The sequence below is a fragment of the Tiliqua scincoides genome, chromosome 6 (genome assembly GCF_035046505.1).
Source record: "Tiliqua scincoides isolate rTilSci1 chromosome 6, rTilSci1.hap2, whole genome shotgun sequence".
In the NCBI taxonomy this organism is placed as follows: domain Eukaryota; kingdom Metazoa; phylum Chordata; class Lepidosauria; order Squamata; family Scincidae; genus Tiliqua; species Tiliqua scincoides.
This window is the reverse complement of record NC_089826.1, coordinates 23,273,575-23,296,546: the sequence shown is the minus strand read 5'-3', so window position 1 is coordinate 23,296,546 and position 22,972 is coordinate 23,273,575. Positions and strand designations below refer to the sequence as shown.

Genomic DNA, 22,972 nt, shown 5'->3' with positions numbered 1-22,972 from the left:
ATGGCCAACATGCAGCATACCATGTACCACTTTTAATGTACAGAATCTTGAACATGCCACTCCAACACCTCCTCTCACGGAAATGATGACAGGGGAAATAACATGGTTCTGAATTATTTCTGTAGACCAGTGTTTCTCAACCAGTGGTACAGGTACCACCAGTGGTACTTGAGGTGGTGTCTGGTGGTACTCACAGGACTCCTGAACCCCTGCTGCCTGGCAGCAAGACTAGGAACACTATGCAACAAACAGCAGTAGGAGGCTCCACTTGGTGGGCAGAGTTCCAAAGCATGCTTTTCTGCTCTTGAAAAAGCCCTCCAAACCATCCTAAGCCTCTTACTGGTGTGTGTTGCATCACATCTGGCCTCTCAATCTGGAACTAACTGGTGATGACATCATCACCAGTTACTTCCTGTGGTATTTTGAATAGGTGGACCATTTGAGTTGGTACAGTGGAGGAAAACCTTGAGAAACACTGCTGTAGACAAATGACAGATTACATATAGGGTCACTTATGGGTCTCCCAGGGGTTGTACGCAGTTTACCTTGAGACCACTGCTACACTGGGTGCTGCCAATTTGAGGTTTGAGTTACTTGCCTCCTGCCTTGCACCAGTAGTTAGCAGCCCTGCTGCTTTAACTGTTTGTTGGGGGGTGGTTTCTGAAGATTGGAGGATAGCAAATGTCATGCCTATTTTTAAAAAGGGAAAGAGGGGGGACCCGGGAAACTATAGGCCAGTCAGCCTAACATCCATACCGGGTAAGATGGTGGAATGCCTCATCAAAGATAGGATCTCAAAACACATAGACGAACAGGCCTTGCTGAGGGAGAGTCAGCATGGCTTCTGTAAGGGTAAGTCTTGCCTCACAAACCTTATAGAATTCTTTGAAAAGGTCAACAGGCATGTGGATGCGGGAGAACCCGTGGACATTATATATCTGGACTTTCAGAAGGCGTTTGACACGGTCCCTCACCAAAGGCTACTGAAAAAGCTCCACAGTCAGGGAATTAGAGGACAGGTCCTCTCGTGGATTGAGAACTGGTTGGAGGCCAGGAAGCAGAGAGTGGGTGTCAATGGGCAATTTTCACAATGGAGAGAGGTGAAAAGCGGTGTGCCCCAAGGATCTGTCCTGGGACCGGTGCTTTTCAACCTCTTCATAAATGACCTGGAGACAGGGTTGAGCAGTGAAGTGGCTAAGTTTGCAGACGACACCAAACTTTTCCGAGTGGTAAAGACCAGAAGTGATTGTGAGGAGTTCCAGAAGGATCTCTCCAGACTGGCAGAATGGGCAGCAAAATGGCAGATGCGCTTCAATGTCAGTAAGTGTAAAGTCATGCACATTGGGGCAAAAAATCAAAACTTTAGATATAGGCTGATGGGTTCTGAGCTATCTGTGACAGATCAGGAGAGAGATCTTGGGGTGGTGGTGGACAGGTCGATGAAAGTGTCGACCCAATGTGCGGCGGCAGTGAAGAAGGCCAATTCTATGCTTGGGATCATTAGGAAGGGTATTGAGAACAAAACGGTTAGTATTATAATGCCGTTGTACAAATCGATGGTAAGGCCACACCTGGAGTATTGTGTCCAGTTCTGGTCGCCGCATCTCAAAAAAGACATAGTGGAAATGGAAAAGGTGCAAAAGAGAGCAACTAAGATGATTACGGGGCTGGGGCACCTTCCTTATGAGGAAAGGCTACGGCGTTTGGGCCTCTTCAGCCTAGAAAAGAGACGCTTGAGGGGGGACATGATTGAGACATACAAAATTATGCAGGGGATGGACAGAGTGGATAGGGAGATGCTCTTTACACTCTCACATAATACCAGAACCAGGGGACATCCATTAAAATTGAGTGTTGGGCGGGTTAGGACAGACAAAAGAAAATATTTCTTTACTCAGCGCGTGGTCGGTCTGTGGAACTCCTTGCCACAGGATGTGGTGCTGGCGTCTAGCCTAGACGCCTTTAAAAGGGGATTGGACGAGTTTCTGGAGGAAAAATCCATTATGGGGTACAAGCCATGATGTGTATGCGCAACCTCCTGATTTTAGGAATGGGTTAAATCAGAATGCCAGATGTAGGGGAGAGCACCAGGATGAGGTCTCTTGTTATCTGGTGTGCTCCCTGGGGCATTTGGTGGGCCGCTGTGAGATACAGGAAGCTGGACTAGATGGGCCTACGGCCTGATCCAGTGGGGCTGTTCTTATGTTTTTATGGTGGGGAATGCTGCCATTAACTCCTTGAAGCTGCTACTTCAGCACATCACTCAGAGTTGCTGTGTCATTTTGAGGGCTGTGTGCCTGCCATTATCTAGCTGTGTGCTGCCACAGCTAGCGACATCTCAGACATCTCAGCATTAGGAGACCTAAGTATTTTGGGAGGCTTGTGCCTTATGACATTTGGAGTAAGCTTTGTGGCAGGGCAATCACCAGATGAAAAGGAAGGTTTTGATCTGCTCAGGACAATGGGGGGCAAACACATCCATTAAAGTGAGGACCACTTGCTACATTCAGGCTGGTTGCCTCAGCACTTTGCATGGGCTTTGGGTTCCTTTAACAAGGCATTCTGGGATGCTACCCAGCTGTCACAAAGCATTCTGGGGCACTACCCAGCTGCCACACTATGGTGTGTATATATGGAGACTTTGTGCATGCCATTTAGAAAGTGTCCACATGCCATAGTGCCATGCATGCAGCAGGTTGGCCACCCCTACTTTAATGGTTATAGATGTGCAAATGAAAATTCTCCTTTTCATTGAGACTCAGGGAGGTGTAGTGGTTTGGGAGGTGGACGTAGACCTGGAAGATCCAGGTTTGAATCCCCCCTCAGCCATGAAACTTCCTGGGTGACCTTGGGCCAGTCACTTTCTCTCACTTACCTCACAGGATTGTTGTGAAGACAAAAGGAGGGGGAGCAGCTGTGCATACCACCCTGAGCTCTTTGGAGGGTCGGTGGCATAAAAATATAAATAAATAAATAAAATTTTCAAGTATTTATGCCAGCAAAAAAAAAAAAAAAGAGATCTAAGAATCTAACTGTACTCCATCTACATGAAGTACCAGATCTATCAGGTACTCTTTATTTCAAGGAAAACCCAAAATGTTTTTGATCAATAAGACAGTCAATGAAAGTTTATTTAGAAAAAGAAACACAGTCCAGGATTTTCATGCCATCAGCTCCTGAAGAAACTATCACTTGTCAGAGACAAATTTGCCCTTATATTAGGTGGCCTTTTAGAATTGTAAACCATCCTGAATGCCTTGGTAGTATAAAAATGTAGTAAATAATAAGCACTAGTCAAAGTCTTGACCAAATACTAGTCAAAGATTACTGCATTCTTATTTGATTTGGATAATATACTGTTCTTCAACAACTGGTAAACGAACATGGCAACTTTCTGGACTTTAGATCCAATAGAAAATTTGAAGCTGAAAGAATGCATGATGAAGATGTATTCAGCTCACAGAAAGACTGTTTTTGGACATAAAGGTAAAAGAAAAGATGTTATTTCACTTGTGCAACCATGAGACTAGATATAGAGCCAACCTACTGTCACACTGTATGAAACTTGCACAAGTATTTGCAGAAGAGCACAAGTAGCTAATTTCTTTTTGTTCAAGTATCTTTGGATCCAATGCACTAAGCCTGACAATTCCATGTCATCCAACAATGATTTGGCATATAACTTTAATTGAAGCAAATGAGAGATTTCAGTACAGCACAACTAAAAGAACAGCAGCACAAGCCTATAACTGTCTACTCAAAAGTTCCATTGAACGGTTACAAATATATCTATATCTATCTCAGTACAAGGTTCCCCCAGGCATTGTAAGCTATAAGGTCTGTTCTCCACACCATAAGCCCAAGCAAAGAGCAATCAAAACAACTGGAATTTTTAACAGACAGTCTGAATTGATTTAAATGAACTTAGTGAGCTAATTGCAAGGACTGCTATTGTCTGAATGAGGAATAGATACAAGAACAACATGCCAGCCAAGAGTGAAAGTCTGGTGTGTGCTCTCAGTGATTGAAAGAAGAAAAAAAACACTCTCTGGAGCACAGACAGATAACACTTCTGCTAATTATACATTTTCTCATCACTTTCCTTTGTGTCTAATCAACCTCATTCTGCAGCAGAGTTTCAGAACTCATCTCTTCATATGTCTCCAACCATATTTTCCAGAGGACTGTCTAAAGGATTAATCAAGATTAAGTGGCTCTGGGTTGCACTCACAGATGGCAATTACTCAGAAGCATAACACAGCTGAATGCTATACAAATTTATTAGGAAGACAGTTTATATAGTAAACTGACCAGTATAAACATGCTGTGTGTAAAACTAACCTTCTACCATGTTTTAAAGATATTACTATACAGTATTCTGCAAACAGATGTGGAAATCAAACTAGAATATAAAATGATCTTATAACTCCACAGTTTAATGAACCCTTGGTGAAAACCAGTAGGTAATTCTCTGAGGTCAGGGGCTCCTCCAATGAGATTTGACCTTCTGGAGATGTTATTGCAATATAATGCAGTATCATCAAAGCAGGAAGACATTGTCACTTTCTGGGAAATGAACAAAATTGCAGGCAAGAAACTTCTTCAATTTTATAGCAGTTACAAACCAACCCATGTTGCCAACTTTAATAAAAGTCCATCCCCTGAAATGTTCTCCTCTATCCCAGTACATAAACAATTTAGAACTAAAATCAGGTAGAGACAGACATAGGAACTGGAAAAAAAAACAATTTTTAAAAATATATTTGCAATCAATATGAACTAAGGGTTATTTGAGTAATTCAGTGCATGCTCTTGGCAGCACAGAAATCTTTTCTCAATGCACGTCAGATGTTCTGCAGGGCAAAAATGCAAAACTCTGGAAAATATTTGAGACTTTCTTGCTCTGTGCAGAATTAAGCCCTGACTGCCAGATCAGTGCTTGCTTGAACTTACCTACTTGTCTGGAGAGGAGGAGGAGGAACAGTCTCAGAGCTGGTTCTGTCTTCCCCCCCAAGGAAGCCTCCCTGACAGTCTCCAGGCTCAGTAGCACTTGCAGCAGCCGTCAGGAGAAACAGCTGGAAGAAAGTTTGCCCACCTCTCCCCTCCTCTTGCAGGCACCATTACCTGGGCAGTGCAACAGCTGAAGGGGTGTCCTGGGAGTCGGGAGGAGACTGGAGGTTGCTGCTGCTGCTTCTGGACCAGCCGCTGTGTTTACAGCCAGTTTCATACTCCCTGCTTGTCCCCTCCCCGTCTGCCACAGCCTGGCCTGACATCATCATTCATTCTCTTACATTCACACACACGCCCACTCCATTTCCAAACAGTGACTCACCCCAGGCTGCTGCTGCTATTCCAAGGCTGGGCTAGAAAAACCGGTTAAGACCTCTAGAGGAGGAAGGCACATTCCGGGTGGGAAGCTCCAGTCCAGCTACTAAAGGTGGGAGGGAAAAGACTCACAGTCTTGGCAGCAAGAATCAAGCAATGGGTTTGGACCGTGGGAAAATGCACTTAATTCAGGTGATGGTTGGGAGCTCGACAACTGCGGGGTAGAGATCAGAAGAGATTCTTCGGAGAAATCTTGCTGAGTTGTCTTCAGGCGACCTTAAGATGCTAAGAGAGCGAAACTCCATCGACCATGAGAATGCTGGCAGATTCCAGCCTTTCCAAGCCACCACTTCGTCTTTCCGGTATTTCCTAGTCAAACCCCAGCTTGCTTCATGGTTTCTTTAGGTTGCAACTATGCAGCCTGCCTGAAAACGTTCTTCTCCCTCCTCCAAAATGTGCTTTCGGGATTAAAAACTTCAAGATGACTGTACTGTAGGGGTGGGAGACAGGGAAAAAAAGTTCCCTTTTTTTTTTAAATCATCCCTGCAACCGAAAGTGCCATACATCAATTAGAAACAAAATAGAAAGCACAACAAAATAGTTTTTTTAAAAAAAAACAAAAACCAAGCAATTCAAAAAACTAAGGTAAACTATGTAAAATTCTCAAAGCCACATACACAAACCAGAGCAGCAGAAACAAGCAACTGAGTAATACTGAGCATATTAAACTGAGACATGCAGCACAGTCCTATGCCTGTCTCAGAGTCCAATCCTATCCAACTTCCCAGCACTGATGCAGCTTCAATACAGACCCAAAGTAAGGGAAACAAATGTTCCCTTACCTTGAAGAGACCTATGTGACTGTCTCCCCATAGACATGGCTGCATCAGCACTCAAAAGTTGGATAGGACTGGGCCTTCACTGTATTTAGTGGGGCTTACTCCCAGGTAAGTATAGAGGACTTCACACTTCTCTGGAAGTCCCATTTAACACACAAGGGTTTACTTCTAAGCAGGGCTTTTTTTTCTAATGGAAGGGGGGATGGAGTTCCAGCACCTTTTTGCAGGGGCCCCTCCCCTTCAGAGGCATTGGGGGGGAGCAAAACAGAGCCATTCGCTGGATGGGTGGGCGGGCAGGTGCCTGGCCCCTGACTGACAGCACCACGACCCCCTCCTGCCCCCTCTCGCCTGAGCCCAGCCCGCCTCCCCTCCCCTCCCCCTGCACACAGAAGGACGGACAGCCAGCCAGCCAGCCAGCCAGGGAGATGGGCTGTGGCACCCATGGAATGCCCAGGTACTGGCTTGGCAGAGGAGGAGGGGAAGGAAGCTGGCTGGTGCAGCCCCCGTGCCAATCTGCAGCACGAGCCTAGGCGTGTCTACTCAGAAGTAAGTCTCATTGTGCTCAATGGGGCTTGCTCCTGGGAAAGGGTGCATAGCCTTGCAGCCTGAGAGCCCAAGCCTATGCATGTCTACTTAGAAGTAAGTTCCATTGTGTTCAATGGGGCTTACTCCCAGGAAAGTGTCATAGCCTTGCAGCCTGAGTAGACAGGCAGAGAAAGGGCTCTGAGGCTGCAGTCCTCTCCACACTTTCCTGGGAGGAAGCCCCACTGCCTCTAATGGGACTGACTTCTGAGTAGACAGGCACAGGATTGGGCCCTGAGGCTGCCATCCTATCCACAGTAAGCCCCATTCACTATAATGGAACTGACTTCTGATAGAACAGGCACAGGATTGGACTCTAAGGCTGCCATCCTATCCATAGTAAGCCCCATTCACTAAAGTGGACTTCTGAGTAGACATGCATAGGATTGGGCTCTTAGGCTGCAATCCTAGGCACTTTCCTGGGAGTAAGCTCCATTGACTAGAACAAGACTTACTTCAGAGTAGACATACCTAGGATTGGGCTCTTAATCCTGGCAGAGAGATATATCTGCACCCGTTTTCACATGCTAAGTGCAGGTGAAAAGGGATTCTACCTGTGTACAACGTGCTGTCCAGCCTTGCCAGAGATCCTCCTCATCCTTCCCCCACAAGCATGCCCTCCGCCAGCCAGCGTTTGCAGCTCCTCTCCAGCAATGCACAGCAGCTGCTCAGGGCAGCAGAGAACATACAATTGCATGCCAAGTGCCTTCCCAAAGACACATAGTATTCTGATACCTGAATTAAACCATATTTAATCGCTTGTTTGCAAACGTAGCTGTTTCTATGTGCACCTAAGGACCGCTCTCATGTAAGAATTCCTTTTTTGTTCTTACTCCCACAGTTGCTTAGAGTAATTTTACTACATGGAACTCATGTAAGCCATTTTTCGGAATCCATTCACTGCTTCCTGTCCTCGAAGTAGTGCCACACTACATACTACATGCTGCAAGTGCACCTGTACAGTATTTTTCCCCATGTGTAGAAAAAGTAGCTAGGGGGAAGGGGATGTGGAGATTGACAGCCCAATCCTATGCATGTCTACTCAGAAGTAAGTTCATCTTTAGGGGGGAAGCACATAAAAAATATTTTATTTCTCCAATAAAAAATGGTTTATAAATAAATAAATAAATAAAAGATTAACAAGTTGTGAGTTCCTGCACCTTTTTTTTTTTTACAAAAAAAGCACTGCTTCTAAGTAAACATGTATAAGATAGTATGGCAAATCAGCTAAAGGCTTATTAAAAAAACCAATGTTTTAAAATTCTCTTAGAACACCAATGGAGAGGGTGTGGTCCAGTTCATATGGGAGTGAGTCCCATCAGCTGCATGCCACAATAGAGAAAGTCCTATCACACGTTAGTGCCAGCTGCACTTTCAAAGGTGACACTAGCAGCTGGGCCTCCTGAGATGATGTCAAGGTCGTATGGGGAGAGCTGGTTCTTCAAATATCTGGATCCCACACCAGTAAGGGTTGAATTGGTGCAAATCAACACTTTCTCTTGCAACTGAAAACATACAGGCAACCAATATAGAAAATATAGGGGTATGACATGATGACAACCCCTAATAGTAGTCAGCAATCTAGTACAGGTATGCATAGCTTAACAACCTTCCACTTAACAAAGGACTGCATATATGAAGGTGTTCAAAGCACAACAAAGAAGCTCTTAATGAGGCAATCAGGTCTCCCATAGCCTGCAGCAGAGTGCCTGTTTACATAACAAAGAGGCTCTTCTTTGGAGGCAGTTGGTCTCCAGCAACATGCAACCAGTGAGTGTCTGGCAGGGAGTATCTGTTTACACAACAAAGGCACTAGATTGGACTGAATGTTCACTTAATGACCTAATCACATAACAACAGGGATAGGATAATGTATTTCATTAATGCATATCTGTAGTTGTATTCTCTAGTAGTTTAAATTTATGAACAATCTTCAAGTGCAATCCCATACAGAGCATGTTGCAGTATTCCAACCTAGATGTTATCAATGTGTGTGTGTGAGGGGCACAAGGTCTGACTGAGTCAGAAATGGTAGCAGCAGCCATACCAGTTAAAGCTGGGCAAAGGCACTCCTGGCCGCAGTTGTCACTGGCCCATTCAGGAGCAAAGGTAGATTCAAGAGCACCCCAAAGCCATGATCCTGTTTTTTCTCTTGTTTTTTCAAGAGAAATGCAACAGGCTGACATTGCACTAGTAGTCAGCAGGTCTTCTGACTTGTCCCAATTTAATTTCAGCTTGTCAGCCTGTATCCATTCCATCATCTCTTCCATGCAACAGTTCAGAGCTTCCATAGTCGGAAAAGAGAGGTAGAGCTGGGTGATCTGCACATTGATGACACCCACTCTATACCCTCCCTGAATGACCTCCCCTACTGGCTTCATGCTGAATAGATGAAATAGATGTTAAAAAGCATGGAGTGTATAATAGTACCCTAAGGAACATAACAGGCCAGTGGCCAAGATGTTGATCTGGAATCTCACAGTACCAGTTTTCAGAATCTACCCTGTAGAAAGAACTGGAGCCAATAGAGAACTGTGCCTCCAAGTCCCATTCCTGCTAGGTATTCCAAACGTTGGCGATGGTCATGCTCAGAGGTCCAGCAACAACACTAGCAGGAACATGCTTCCTCTAGACCAGCGGTTCTCAAACTCCGAGGGAGCTTTAGAACTGCTATAAGTCCTTGTGGGGAAATGGGGAAGGCAGTAGAGGCAGGGGAAAGGCAGCAGGGGAATGCAGGGACCCTGCAGCAGCTTCCTGGGGGTGTGGGGAGCCCTGCGTGAGGGTTCCCAACCTTCAGAAAATGAAAGTGGAGCGATCGTGCTCCACCTCCGGTTTGCAATCTCAAACCAGAAGTGGGGTGCAATCACTCCTCTTTCACTTTCTAAAGCTCAGGGAGCTCTGCGGAGGGTTGTACAGGGGTCCCCACACCCCCAGGAAGCTGTTGCACAGACTGGTAAGTGCATGCCAGTCCCTGTGCTCCCCTTAGCAATGCGATCCTGGGGATTGCGTCACTGCTTTCCCTCCCGCCCCTTAAGGGGGCAGAGTCTAGGGCCCTCAGGCTGGGGTGTTGCAACGCCCCAGTTTGAGAACTACTGCTCTAGACTAAACTGTATCACAACAGAGATGTTGAAAGGGGTAAATTAATTACTTTATTAAATGCAATTAAGGGAAAATGTACATTTACCTGGGAGTAAGCCCCACTTAGTAGAACTTACTTCCAAGTAAACATGCATAGAAGGTTGGCAACCTTCAGTCTTGAAAGACTATGGTATAATAAGCCTACAGCACCTGGTATTCCCAAGCGGTCTCCCATCCAAGTACTAACCAGGCCTAACCCTGCTTAGCTTCCGAGATCAGACGAGATCGGGCATGTGCAGGGTAACAGTTGCTGCTAAACATGCATAAGCTATGACTAAATTTTCAGGCATACGAGTGGCTTGTAGAAACATTCAGTCTGAAAATATAGCCTGTGAAGTGACACTGATATAGAGTTTCCACCTTTCGTCCTCCTCCTGTGTCTTTAATGGGTGGCTGATATACAGAAACAAAACAACTAGTGAAGGTGTTTCTGCAACTTTATTGCAGTACCAGTCTGTAAAAGTGCAGCTGGAGGAACAAAACAGTGACTAGCGCATACTGAAAAGGATGTGATTGTACCTTTCAAAAGTGATGGAAAGATTGATAGAGTAACAGAGGTGAGAACAGTTAATTAAGTAAAAATTGTGGGCAAACAACCAATTATAAATCATATAATGATGATGATAGTTGAGAAGTGAAAAACAGATCACAAAAGCTGCAAACAGAACTTCATTGACTCAGCAATTCTACATAGTTTATGCTTAAAAACTACTTCTAACAATATCATTTTAGTAGACCTATGCAAGTGGTGTATGCATTAAGAGCCCAATCCTGGGCTTGAAGCGCCTGCTTACTGCCGGCGCACACTGTTATGTGCGAGCTCTAACACCGGATAAGCACCTGTGCCAGCCCAGCGCTGGCCGGCTGGCCATTGTGGGGTTGCTCCCTTTACCTGGGGAAGGGGACAAAAATCCCCTTTTATCAAGGTGCCGCCCGTGGCTGCCATAGGAGTGTAGGATGCGGCGGCAGCTGTTTTCGGTGCCGCTGCAGCTGCGCACCACGGGATCTCAGGATTGGGCTCATGGACAGGTAACCTAACCTGAAAAAGAATGTGGTAGGTTATAAACTTGTAGGTCAGGGCTATAATATTAAATCTCTGTGGCTATAGGTAAATTTGACCTTTAAAGGTTCCTGAACATGTTGGAGGTAACAGTGAATGCCCCGTCTTCTGCAAGGCCAACTGTTTGTTTAGGCCTAGCACTAACCCATCAGTTTGACCGTAGTTAGGCACTGGGCCCTGTGGTTGCTCAGCAACGGATTTACCTTCAGCCACCTTCTCCTAGCACTGCCATTTTGCCTTAGTGCTGGAAACAGCAGCTGTTATGGAACAGGAGGTTGAGAAGAGCCTGGATTTAAGGCATCCCAAAAGGTCCCTGGCTGCAGAAGTTGGACGCAGTTTGCAAATACGTTTAAATTCCTGTTCCGCAGAGAAGTTATTGGCTGACCAACAGCTTTTGTCCTCTCAACCTAACTTATTTCATTAAGGTGTTGTAATGGCACATGAGATCATCAGGACAATTTGTATACCGTCCCTGAGAACCTGAGACTGCTTAGGAAAGGAATTTGAATAAATAAATAGGTCATCTTGGTTTTGGATAGAAGGTTTCAGTTGCTCCCACGTTTAAATGCTCTCTACACAGAATCAAAAGAGGGTTGTATCTCAGCCAGCCTGAACATTTTGCCTACCTGAATTGTTAAAACTTTTTGAACAAGGTCAGTGTCAGCAAAGACAGTATTTAGTTTGCATACATTTAAATTACATAATACATGAAATTAGCCCTATGCAGCTCTTGCATTATATTCAGGCACAATTAATTAACAGAGCACTGCCCCTTTATGTACAATCCAGCCTCCAGACTCTTCCTCCCACCCCCTCGCCTAGGAAAAACTGCACCATCCTTATTAAGAGTGCCACAAGAGAGCTGTAAGACCTGTTAATAAACCAGTTCAGGTATCAACACTCATGTGACAATTCCATCCCATAGTCAAGGATTTTTTTTATTATCAGGAATCCTGTGTTGCCTTTGAAAAGTGTTTGGAAGCTTTGGTTCAGAATGCAACAGCCAAACTGTGTTTGTATGTATGTCTGTATGTATGTATATTCTAGACAGTCAAACTACTGTCTGGAGTGAAGAATTCCCATTGGAACTATGCTTCTGGGTTATTCCACTCTGTTGGTTATTTGTTTTCTTTCAGACTGAGTTTGAGCTGCTTAGCCAGAATATCGTTAGGGACATTCTCCTTCTAAACAAACCTTCCTGCAAGCCCTGTGGACTATGCTCCCACCAGTAAGGATACATGACAAAGGGCACAATCCTAACCCACTTTCCAGCACTGACATAAGGGCTATGTCGCTCCAAGGTAAGGGAACAAACATACCCTTACTTTGAGGAGGCCTCCATGGCTGCCCCGCAACTGCAGGATGCAGCACATGTCCCAGTACAACACCTATGCCAGTGCTGGAAAGTTGGTTAGGATTTGGGCCAAAGACTTTTTAGTGGCAGCACCAAAGCTGTGGGATGCTTTCAGCAGGGATGGGCAAGTCAGGCAAGGCTTGACTCAAGTCAAGTCACGAGTCTCCACTCCCCCACAACTCAACTTGTAAACGAGTCATAATGGGGGCACTTTCCGAGTTGCACAGAGCATTTTCATGACTTGAAAAGATTCGAGACTCAAGTCATTCCCTTTAAAGACCCAGCTGTGGGGGAAAAACGGGGCTGCTGCCAGGATGCGTGTGTGTCAGAGTTCTCTTTAAACACCCCCTTATGTCCCCATCCCATCTGTAAACAAGGCAGGATGGGAGGACTGTGTGAGAGCAGGGACAGAAGCAGAAAGAGGGTCACACGCAGCAGCTGCAAGGCTTACCAGAATGACCAAATCCTTTGCAGCCCTACATTACTGAGTAGAAGTAATCTACTCAGAAGAACCAGTCATTCAGTGATGCTTCCTCCTCTCAAGTAACAACAGAGCCATGAGGAACCATGCACTGGAAAGCAGGATCGCTGAGAACCACCTCCACCCTGCTTCCCTGTCTCCTCCCCCTCCCTGGGCTTCTCTAGCCAATTCTAAGTTAAGAATCTCCTTTGGCTCCTCCTTCTGCCCCATCACATTCAAAGGAAAAAATCAGACCACCCATCCTTCATCCAATTATCAACATTGCCAAGTCCAGTGGCCTCAGACTTCAGTCAATGCCTGAGTCATCTGCGCAAGTGACTCGAGTCTCCATGAGTCAGCAACAAATGCTGATTTTTCCACTCACCTGACCAGAGTTCCTATCCCTGGCTCTCACTAAAGATGCCGACATGTTCTCCTTGCTCCTAGCCTTTTGGTATATTAGTAAAACCTTGCAGTCAGGGAAGTATTCGGGGCTGATTTTGAGTGGCTTTTTTCACTGTTCTTTGATTACAATACAATATTACAATATTCTATTATTCTATTAGAATATTACAACACATTACAATATTCTATTCATTATTTTGGGCAGGAGCTCTGGTCTAGAGGGTACAGCCTCCATTAGCCCAAAGAGAACATCAGAAGGTTGCCAGTTCGAGGACACCGGCAGTTCCCTGAACGGCTGCGAATTGCGAGAACTTGAAGCAGCTGACAATCCGAGCTGAGTGATTCCACCTGCTCTTGGTGTGAGCTCTTGGAGGCCCTCCATGTGAGAGATGGAGCTGCTTGTCAGCCTGCGTGGGAGAACTGGAGGCCAGAAGTGAGACCAAACCAGGAAGATCCATTCTGAAATGTTGGTTCTTGAAAGAGAACCTCTATGATTGTAAAAATCCCCTTGAGGGATTTAGAAACGCCTGCCTATGTAAACCACTTTGAATAAAGTCAGAGGAGTAATCCGATGACCAGAAAGGCAGGATATAATGACTGAAAACATTAAAAGAAACCAAGGTCAGTAGGATTGATAATGAAGCATTGAGGTGTCAAGATATGCTGCAGGTAGCTTGGCAGCCTCTATCTCCTTCCGTTTTGTACTGGAAAGGCTCTGGATATGGCAGTTGTCCCACTGACATTGCATCATCATAGCTGTGCCACTGTTGCGGCATCAATATAAGATTGAGCTCTAAAGCTTCTTCTCCTGAAATGACTTGACCAACCTGCACTGCCATAACTCCCATGACATCTCACACTACAGCAGAGGTACCACTGGGGTTTGTGTCACCCAGTGTGAGAGCTCATCGCATCACCCCATGATGGACCTCCTCATGTACCAGACCAGGGGTCTCCAAACTTTTTGGCCAGAGGGCCACATAAAATATCTGGCACAGTGTTGAGGGCCGGGGAAAAAAATTTTAAATATAAAATTTATTTAAATAAATTAGAGATTTATGTACTGTCTGTGTAGATGACATGGGGCCATAGAAGTAAAGCCTCATGCCACACACTGTATCATCAGAGATCTGGTCTCCCTGGCAACGGCTTGTCTGTCATCTGGAAGGTGCTTGGGATATGGTATCCATTCAATCTCATCATCCAGTCCACATCTCTGTCCCATTTTGGCCTGCTTACCAGCAGGAGGTATACCAGCATGTATACACTGTTTTTGTTTTTTTGTTTTTAATTTACAGTGTAATTCTTTTAATGTGAAGTACATTGGACCCTCAGAACGCATTGCATAAGTGTTAAATAAGTAATAAATAAAAGGTTTATTAGACAACTCATGGTGACGGGGCCCTTTTAGATGGCAGACTCCCCCCATCCTCTCATATAAATGTGCAAAATTTAAATGCAGTCTAAACCACACACACACACTCATTGAAATGGTTATAAAGCATATAATCTCTGTGGGTTTTACCATTACATTTACCAGGATTTTAATTGGCCTCTTCCAAATCCATAGTATTTCCTCAGGTGTAGACACGTAGCTCACTCCCCACCTCCATACTAATTGTGGAACTGAGAATTAAGGTTGCAATCCTAACCATACTTATTTGCAAATTAATTTTAATGAAACCAGTCAAACTTACGTTCAACAACAACAACAAAATATACATTTATGATGTAAGCAATGTGGAACACACAGTTAGCTATCTTTCAAAAATCTAACGTGTAGAACACAGCTCACCCACCATCTCTGAAACAGCAGCAAAATTTTGCTCCATGTTTTTTTTTTCTCATAACTGATTGTTATACTACCAGCAGAACATCCTGAACATCCTGAATGGTGCTGCAGAGAGGGAAATAATTTAAGAGCCACAAGACCCAATCCTATCCAACTTTCCAGCACTGGTGCAGCCACAGTTCAGCCCCAAGATGAGGAAACAAATGTTTCCATACCTTGAGGAGGCCTCTGTGACTGCTTCCCCACCGTGGGATGAAGTGCACACCCCGTTGGCATGGCTTCACTGGCACTGGAAAACTGGATAGGATTGGGCCCACAGTGTGTAAGAACCTGTCCTTAAAAAGAAACCAGAAATCTAGGAACATTCATTTATTTTCAAATAATTTCAATAATACAGTCCCTCCAAAAGTTTAAGAAATTTAAGAAAAATTTAAGGAAAATTTAATTTAAGGAAAATTCTTAGAGAATTCTTAGAGAAGCATAACAGTATCATGCCTAATTTTCAGTGGGCAGATCTGAATGCAGCCTTAACTTTAGGATTTTCATATTTCCCTGAGAGCACTTCCTGTTCATCTGAGCTGAAGCATACCATTTTCTCCCCTTCATGATGACATTTCTTTAGGAGATCATGAAACATCCATTTTATTAGACTTGATATTACTATAAATGCACATGTCCAAGCTTGTGCATTAAAAGTTGTGTTGTTTTCTAGAAAGATTCCAGGTAATTCTTTGAATAAGCACATTGTGGCTAAAATGCAGAAAAGACACCAAGGTCTGGGGGAGAAGAGATGAAAAATTTTCTCCTTCAAATGGACTCCAGCAAGTTTATAACAGTGGTTAGCAGTTTAAAACACCCTTTAGACTGCACCATTTTTATATTCCTATAAAAGTACTGTAGTTCTCCTTGAATATTTACCAGTAGAATGTGATTTCTGAGTCCAACCACTGGTATACAGTGTACTTCTGTTTTCAGTAAATAGTTAAAATCAGCCCTCATCTAAGTCACTAGCAATCTTCTGTCCTTATTATGTTCTTGCCAAGGCAGGAGATATTAGCCTCTAAGGTACAGACAGGGTAATGAATCAGAGAGCATAGATTAAGTTAGTACTTTGCTCAGAACCATACAGTCTGCTGCTTAGTCAGTAAATAATCCTCATCCAGTAGTCTAATTCAGCCTACACAAACCACACACCACCACCTATTCAACACACCTACGTTCTATTTATTCTCTAGTACAGTGGTTTTCACACATTTAGCACCGGGACCCACTTTTTAGAATGAGAATCTGTCAGGACCCACTGGAACTGACATCGTCAAGCAGGATAATTGTTAACAATCCTGTCCACACTTACCCAGGAGTAAGTCCCATTTACTATCATTGTTAGAAGCATATACATAGTAGCTTGTTAAAAGTACAGGTCTGTAACATTTCCCTAAATACAGTCACATACCATGTCTGCATGGTATGTGACTGCATTTGGGAAATGTCTAATATATTAAAAATAAAATACTGAAATGAATGGGGACCCACAGTTTGTGAAACACTGCTCTAGTACTTTGCAGAACCAGGGGATCATGAAGTCCACATAGGTGGGACTTCCACCTTTTCCCTGGAAGGATTCTAGTACCTTTAAAGGCTGCTGAACTTGCAGAAATTCAAGAAGCAATGGTTTTCTGTTGCTTCTTCTCCCTATTGGGAAATGCTACTCCTGCTAGATTTTTGCCTGTGATCCAGCTGTGCACAAGTCAAGTAGCTCCACCAGAGAAAGCAGGGGCTCTGGCACTCCTTCTAGCACATATGATTCCCCCATACCATGTAGGGTCACCCTCTAATCCTTTGTGACGTAACTGTGGATTCCATTGCAGGTCTCATGAGTTGCTGCGCAGAAGCAGTTTGTGAGTCCAGGTGGCCTTTTAGGGAGGAGCTATCACTCAGTGGCAGAGCACATGCCTTGCATGCAGACATCCTGGTTTCAATCCCCTGCATTTCCAGGTAGGAAAAAGAAAAAAATTCTGCTTGAAACCCTGGAGAGCCACTGCTAGTTAATGTCAACAGTACTAAGACTGATGTACCGATGGTCTGATGGTATAAGGCAGCTACCTATGTTCTCGTGCTACTTTTGGCATGGCCAGCTCACAATGTGAACTCTGGAATCCTCTGAGAAGCTCCCCCCCTCCACAAGCTGCACAATTTTGCTAGTGCATGTCCAAGGAGAGAAAGGTGGGGAGTCAGCAAAAATGGAGCATAGGATCTGGTGCATGCTGTTGCCACTGTATCCACCCTCTTCTGCAGCCTACCTGCCCCGTTTTGCCTCTTCCCACCCCATTCCTCTCTCCCTTCCCACCCTCCGCAGTGGCTTTCCTACTCCTGCGGGTGACTGGAGCTACTGAGCAAACTGCCAGAAAGTATTTTCCGGCACTTTTTCAGCAGTAGCCGGCAGAGGAACGCGTGTTCTTCTGTTGGCCAGAGTCCAAAGGATTGGGCTCTAAGTGCTACATGTCAAACTGAAATTCAGTGATGTAGCTGTTTGTCAGCCCAAACCTGAGCTGCCTGCTGTGCGGAGCTGCAGCAGTGCCAAAAATGGCTGCTGCTGCATCCAGCATGCTCCAGACAGCCACCTTCAGCTCCTTGGGAGAAGGGAACAAGTCCCCTCTCCTGGGTAAAGTGAGCAGCCCTGCAGTGGAGCTACTTGAGTCTATAGCGACCCAAAGGTCGCCATAGAATCAAGAGTCTTCATGTCGGGTGGTGAGCCGCAGCTCCACCGGTCCTGCCTCCCTTCCACCATGCTCCCTCCCCCTGCAATGCCTCCTCCCCACCCTCTCCCCACCCTCCCTCCACCTCTCCCCTCTCCAGAACACCTCCCCCCTGCCTCCCCCCAGGCCTCCACCAACCTCTCCACTGCTTAGCGGTTCATGCGACAGCCGAGCAGCAGACTCCAGCACTCACCCGGCACTAGCCCAGCACCAACCAGTGCTAGGGCCAGCAAATGTGCCTTACGGCATGTTTGCGACTGTGCACACTGGTGGTGAGCCAGTGCGCCGAGCTCAGGATTGGCTCTATATCTCTGCAATTCCAGTGATAGGAAAAGTGAGTTCAGGGTTGAAAAAACATTCCTGGAACTCATAACATGGTTCTTGCTCAGTTAGATGTTTCCTGCCCAATCCATTCCTACCAGATGGGATTATGATTCACAGCTATACAAACATTACACCATGCATTGATTAGGTAAGGCAGCTTTATCTACTGTAGTAAAGCAGTTCAGGTTCTCTTGTCCAAATGGTTTTGTTGATGTCACATCTCACAGAGGAGAGAGAGAAGCACAATGGTTCAGAGGAAGAGATAATGTGCTATATTTACTTTGAATAGGTTTATATAGCTGAGGTATGTGGTGTTTAAACCCAGTCTTACCTTCAGGATAGTTTTTTATGGGCGGAGACATTTGCAATGGCTAGATGTGAGATGAAAGATAGTTGTTGGTGTTATTTACTTAATGTCCTCATAGAAAAAGTAAACAAATGAGACCTTCAGTGCAACCATGAAAGATTCCATCACTATGTCCTCATTCGGTGTCCAACTATGTCCTCATTCAGTTCTTTCTGCCTCTTTAGTTGCATGGATAGCCCAATTGATCCAGAAATACTGGTACTCTGCCATTTACCACCATAGCAGAAAAGAGAGGATTGCCACTCTTGGCCTCCACCCCTTCTTTACGCACATTCAGCAAAACATCTGAAAATGCATACATGCATATAGTTTCATGCACACATAGGCATGGTCTGAAGGTATGTGAGGCAGCTATCTTGCTAGTATTAACGGAAAACCAGGCAGATCACAGGATAATCAGAAACTGAGAACACATGTAATGATTTTGCAGGTGAGTGTTTAAGAAAGAAAGATGAGCCAGGGTGATGAAGATGAAGTATGTAAAACTTCTTCTTTTTCCCTTCCAACGACCTCACAGTTGGCCATCTGTTGGCATTTGCTTCTTGCCAACAAAAAGCTGGTAACCCTAGTACACCAGGGACAGTTTCCGCTGTGATTTTTATGCTGCTTGGAGTCTCCTTTGCTTCTCACCATGAGCAATATTTCCTTGGGCCAATTTGAATGACACTTCAGTGCTTGAACTGAAGCACTTGAACTGAAGCACCACAGAATGCATGTTAATGCTGTTTGCATGTCCTAGCTCCTTTCCTAAACCCAGGGCCTAGGAGAGGGGGGTAAAGGGGGTAATTTGTACCTGGGCCCAGGGTCAAAAAGGGGGCCCAGGAACCAAAGGAGGGGGCCCAGAAAGTTATTGGGATCTTACATTTTCCTTTTTATTCAGACTTGTTGCCTGGACGGGATGTTGGGAATGCTACCACGTGGCTGCAGCTACTGGCAAGCCATATATGCTGGGCTGAAAAATGCATATATGACACTCCTTAACACAGTGTCAAATCTGGGAGGAAGATGGACTGCTGCAGTAGCTCTTTGGCTTGTGGATCTGCTTACCATGAAGGAGCTCAGGGACACAGCTCCAAAATTTGTTGGAACAAGAAGGAGAAAATATATCCCAGTTAACTGGAAGAATGAACACACCCTATATAAGAAAGTGTGGATCTATCAGATTCTGCTATAGAGATAAATTATTAAAGATATCACAGGAGAAAAAATGGAAAGTAAGAAATAAAAAGAACCCTGAGGGGTAATCTGAGGGTTAAAGAAAATTGGGGGATTTATTCAGCTAATAACAATGGCCCAAATTTATTTGAAGGAAAAAAAAAAGAATATGTATGAAATTGATAAATATGAATTAGAATGTATTAAAAAAATATAGCTGGAAATGTAAACGTGTGGAAGATTTGTTTTATATGTGGTTATTATGTCAAAGAAAAAAAGTGTAATTAGATTGGAGTTGAAATAGCTGAGGTGATAATTTTGGTAATCAGATTATTTTGTTTTAATATTAATGAGCAATTGAAGTTAGTTTGGGCTTGGCAGAAAGTGAATATTTAGAAAATATACTATAGAGCATTAGGGAAAATTTATTGTATATTATATAAATAAATGGATAAATCAATAAGAGGTAGAAATAGATGAGTAAGTAGATTAGGAGATATAGTATGATGAACCTCACATCTGATTTCCTAGTCACACACTCCCCTAAAAGAGAGCATTTGTTTGTAATGACAGAGGTATAAGCCCTCTAAATAAATAAAATAGTAGTAGTTCATATTTGATTTTTTGAGAGGGATGGTTCTGTTAGCTTTGGCATTGGCTATCTGAAGCTTTCCCCTGAAATTGGAAAGCTGGGGTATTCATGTATTGGCAACCTTCAGTCTCGAAAGACTATGGTATCGCGCTTTGAAAGGTGGTTCTGGCACAGCGTCTAGTGTGGCTGAAAAGGCCAATCCGGGAGTGACAATCCCTTCCACACCTGGAGCAAGTGCAGTCTGTCCCTGGTCTGTCTCCCTGGCTATGGGCCTTCCTTCTATAAATGTGTAAAAATGCATGCTGTTCAATATGCATGATGGGCATCTCTAAGCTTTTGCATAGCTTGTTTGCTCGCTGAAAGACCAGTGCATGTTCGTACAGCCAGGAACACGGCCACAGCTATCATCTGGGGAGGGGAGGGGCAGTAGAAATTGTTTTCATGTTTTTGCAATATTGGTAAACATGCAAGAAATAAATCTTTTATTTTTCAGCTAGCAAGGGACCTGTTTTTGTTGGCTATGACCCCTTACGAGCTCTTCTCAGGTTCCAGGATTCCCCCACCCTATCAGGTGGAACTCAGGTTCCCCCACCCTATCAAACAAGGATACAGATAAATATAAAATCATTTATTAATGAACACCAAGACAACTTGATCATTTGGACCTACTGGGCTCCACAGGGGACCATATGATTCCTGTTGAGAATGACTATCTTACAAATATGTTGCCTGACTAGAAAGTGACAGGTTGCCTTCAGTGATATCTAAGTAAATACTGTTTAAACATCCCAAAGTTCCCAAACTCTCTGTTCACAAAGAGACTGATCCTCCAGATGGTCTGATGCCCTTAAATGTCCAACCATTGAGAGAAGCTGGAAAACTGCAAAATAATGTTGTGATGGAATCTTACATACTTGTGAGGAAAGTGATCCTTCAGTACAGCTTTTCTGTCTCAGAAAGAACATAAAGGTAGGTCTGAATGAAATTGTTATACTTATGGGGGGGGATTGGGGGAGGCTGGGGAGAAGTGGTTGCTCAACAGGTTATTGTCCAGGTTTCAGTACGACTTCTTAGGAAACACACATAAACTACAAAAGAGAACTCGGCCATGAGCAATTTCGGAGGAAATTAGCCAAATGTTTGAGTAATTAACTCACCTTCCATTCTGTTGCCCAACTAACCCAACCCTGTTTCACCCTCTAAACCCAGGATTATCCCAATCCACATGATATTACCTCTCTTCCCCCTTCCACTTCCTTTTGAGGCTATACCTCCCATCTGTGCTCAGTTTTTAATGCTCTGCAGCTGGCCCACCTGCACTGCAGTGAACCATAGACACTACCCCAAAGGATTTCAGAATTACTGTTTTCTAAACACTTAGATAAATTCAAGAAGCTAAAGTATAAATTTTAAGCAGGGCAAAGAATATATGTTCTCATTTCTGGTGTATAAAATGCATGCGTTAAAAAAGAAACCTAAAATCAGAAAACTGTTAATAAGTATTTTTAACAGGTTTATGCTGCATGTGTTCACTTTAGAAAGTTGCTTGCTTCAAATAAAAATTAATCACAACCAAATAAGTTCAGATAAGCACTGTTGACAAATTTCTCCACTGACTTCTGCTTCTATGTTTATGACACTGATAGCCCAGCTGGACGCAATCAAAAATTGAGTAAATCCAGTGCTGATCCATGTGGAGGTGTTGAAGTGGTCCTGTGTCACTCAAAAATAATCACAGTTGTTATAAACATTTGCTGCAAAGAGACCAAGGTAATAATTAGCTGCTAGAGACAACCAGCTGACCAACAAACAAGCCACTTGGGTTTGAAAATAATATAATCTAAATCAGTGGTTGTCAAACATTTAACTCTGGGACCCACTTTTTAGAATGAGAATCTGTCAGGACCCACTGGAAGTGATGTCTTGACCAGAAGTGACATCATCAAGCAAGAAAATTTTTAACTATTCTAGGCTACCCACATTTACCCAGAAGTAAGTCCCATTTGCTATAATTGTTACAAGCATATACATAGTAACCCATTAAAAGTACAGGTCTGTAACGTTTCCCCTAATGCAGTCACATACCATGGTAGCATCAAGTCTAATATATTAAAAATAAAATATTGAAATGAATGGGGACCCACCTGAAATTGGCTCGCAACTCACCTAGTGGGTCCCAACCCACAGTTTGAGAAACACTGATCTAAATAGTTTCAGAATAGTAATACACTGAAATGAAGCAAGTTGTGTCAGATATAATCTGGGAATCAAATCTTAAATATTCTGATTTCTTTCTACCTAATTGATACAGTGGTTCTCAAATGTTTTAGCCCAGGATACACTTTTTAGAATGATAATCTGTTGGGACTCGCCAGAAGTGATGTCATTAACCTGGAAGTGATGTCATGGCTGGAAGTTACATCATCAAGGAGGAAAAATTTTTAATAATCCTAGGCTGTGATCCTACCCACTTACCCAGGAGTCCGCCCCAATTACTATCATTGTTAAAAGCATATACATTGTAGCCTGTTAAAAGTACAGATCTTCCCAAATGCAGTCACATACCATATTGGCATCAAGTCTAATACACTAAAAATAAAATATTGACAGGAATGGGACCCACCTGAAATTGGCTCACTACCCACCTAGTGGGTCCCAACCCATCGTTTGAGAAACAGTGGGTTATTATATTACAATTTTTGCCTCCTCTTGAAATGCAGATTCTTCTTTTATGTGCACTAAGAGACAATGGACGCCTCTCCTTCACAGCCCAATCCTAATGAAATTCTCCATGATGATGCAGACACTGCACTGGAGCAAGCG

At 43.9% G+C, this 22,972-nt stretch overlaps 1 protein-coding gene and 1 pseudogene across 1 annotated transcript in view; both read right to left on the bottom strand.

Annotated features, from left to right (window-relative positions):
* SGMS2 (sphingomyelin synthase 2) overlaps positions 1-5,060 on the bottom strand; it is a 40,298-nt gene extending 35,238 nt beyond the window's left edge. The window contains exon 1 of the mRNA XM_066632703.1: positions 4,954-5,060. The gene's annotated coding sequence lies outside the window, so the exon portion shown is untranslated. The remainder of the gene's footprint in view (positions 1-4,953) is intronic.
* Positions 5,061-10,022: 4,962 nt separating this feature from the next.
* Positions 10,023-10,142, bottom strand: LOC136656441 (5S ribosomal RNA; annotated as a pseudogene).
* Positions 10,143-22,972: the final 12,830 nt, after the last annotated feature.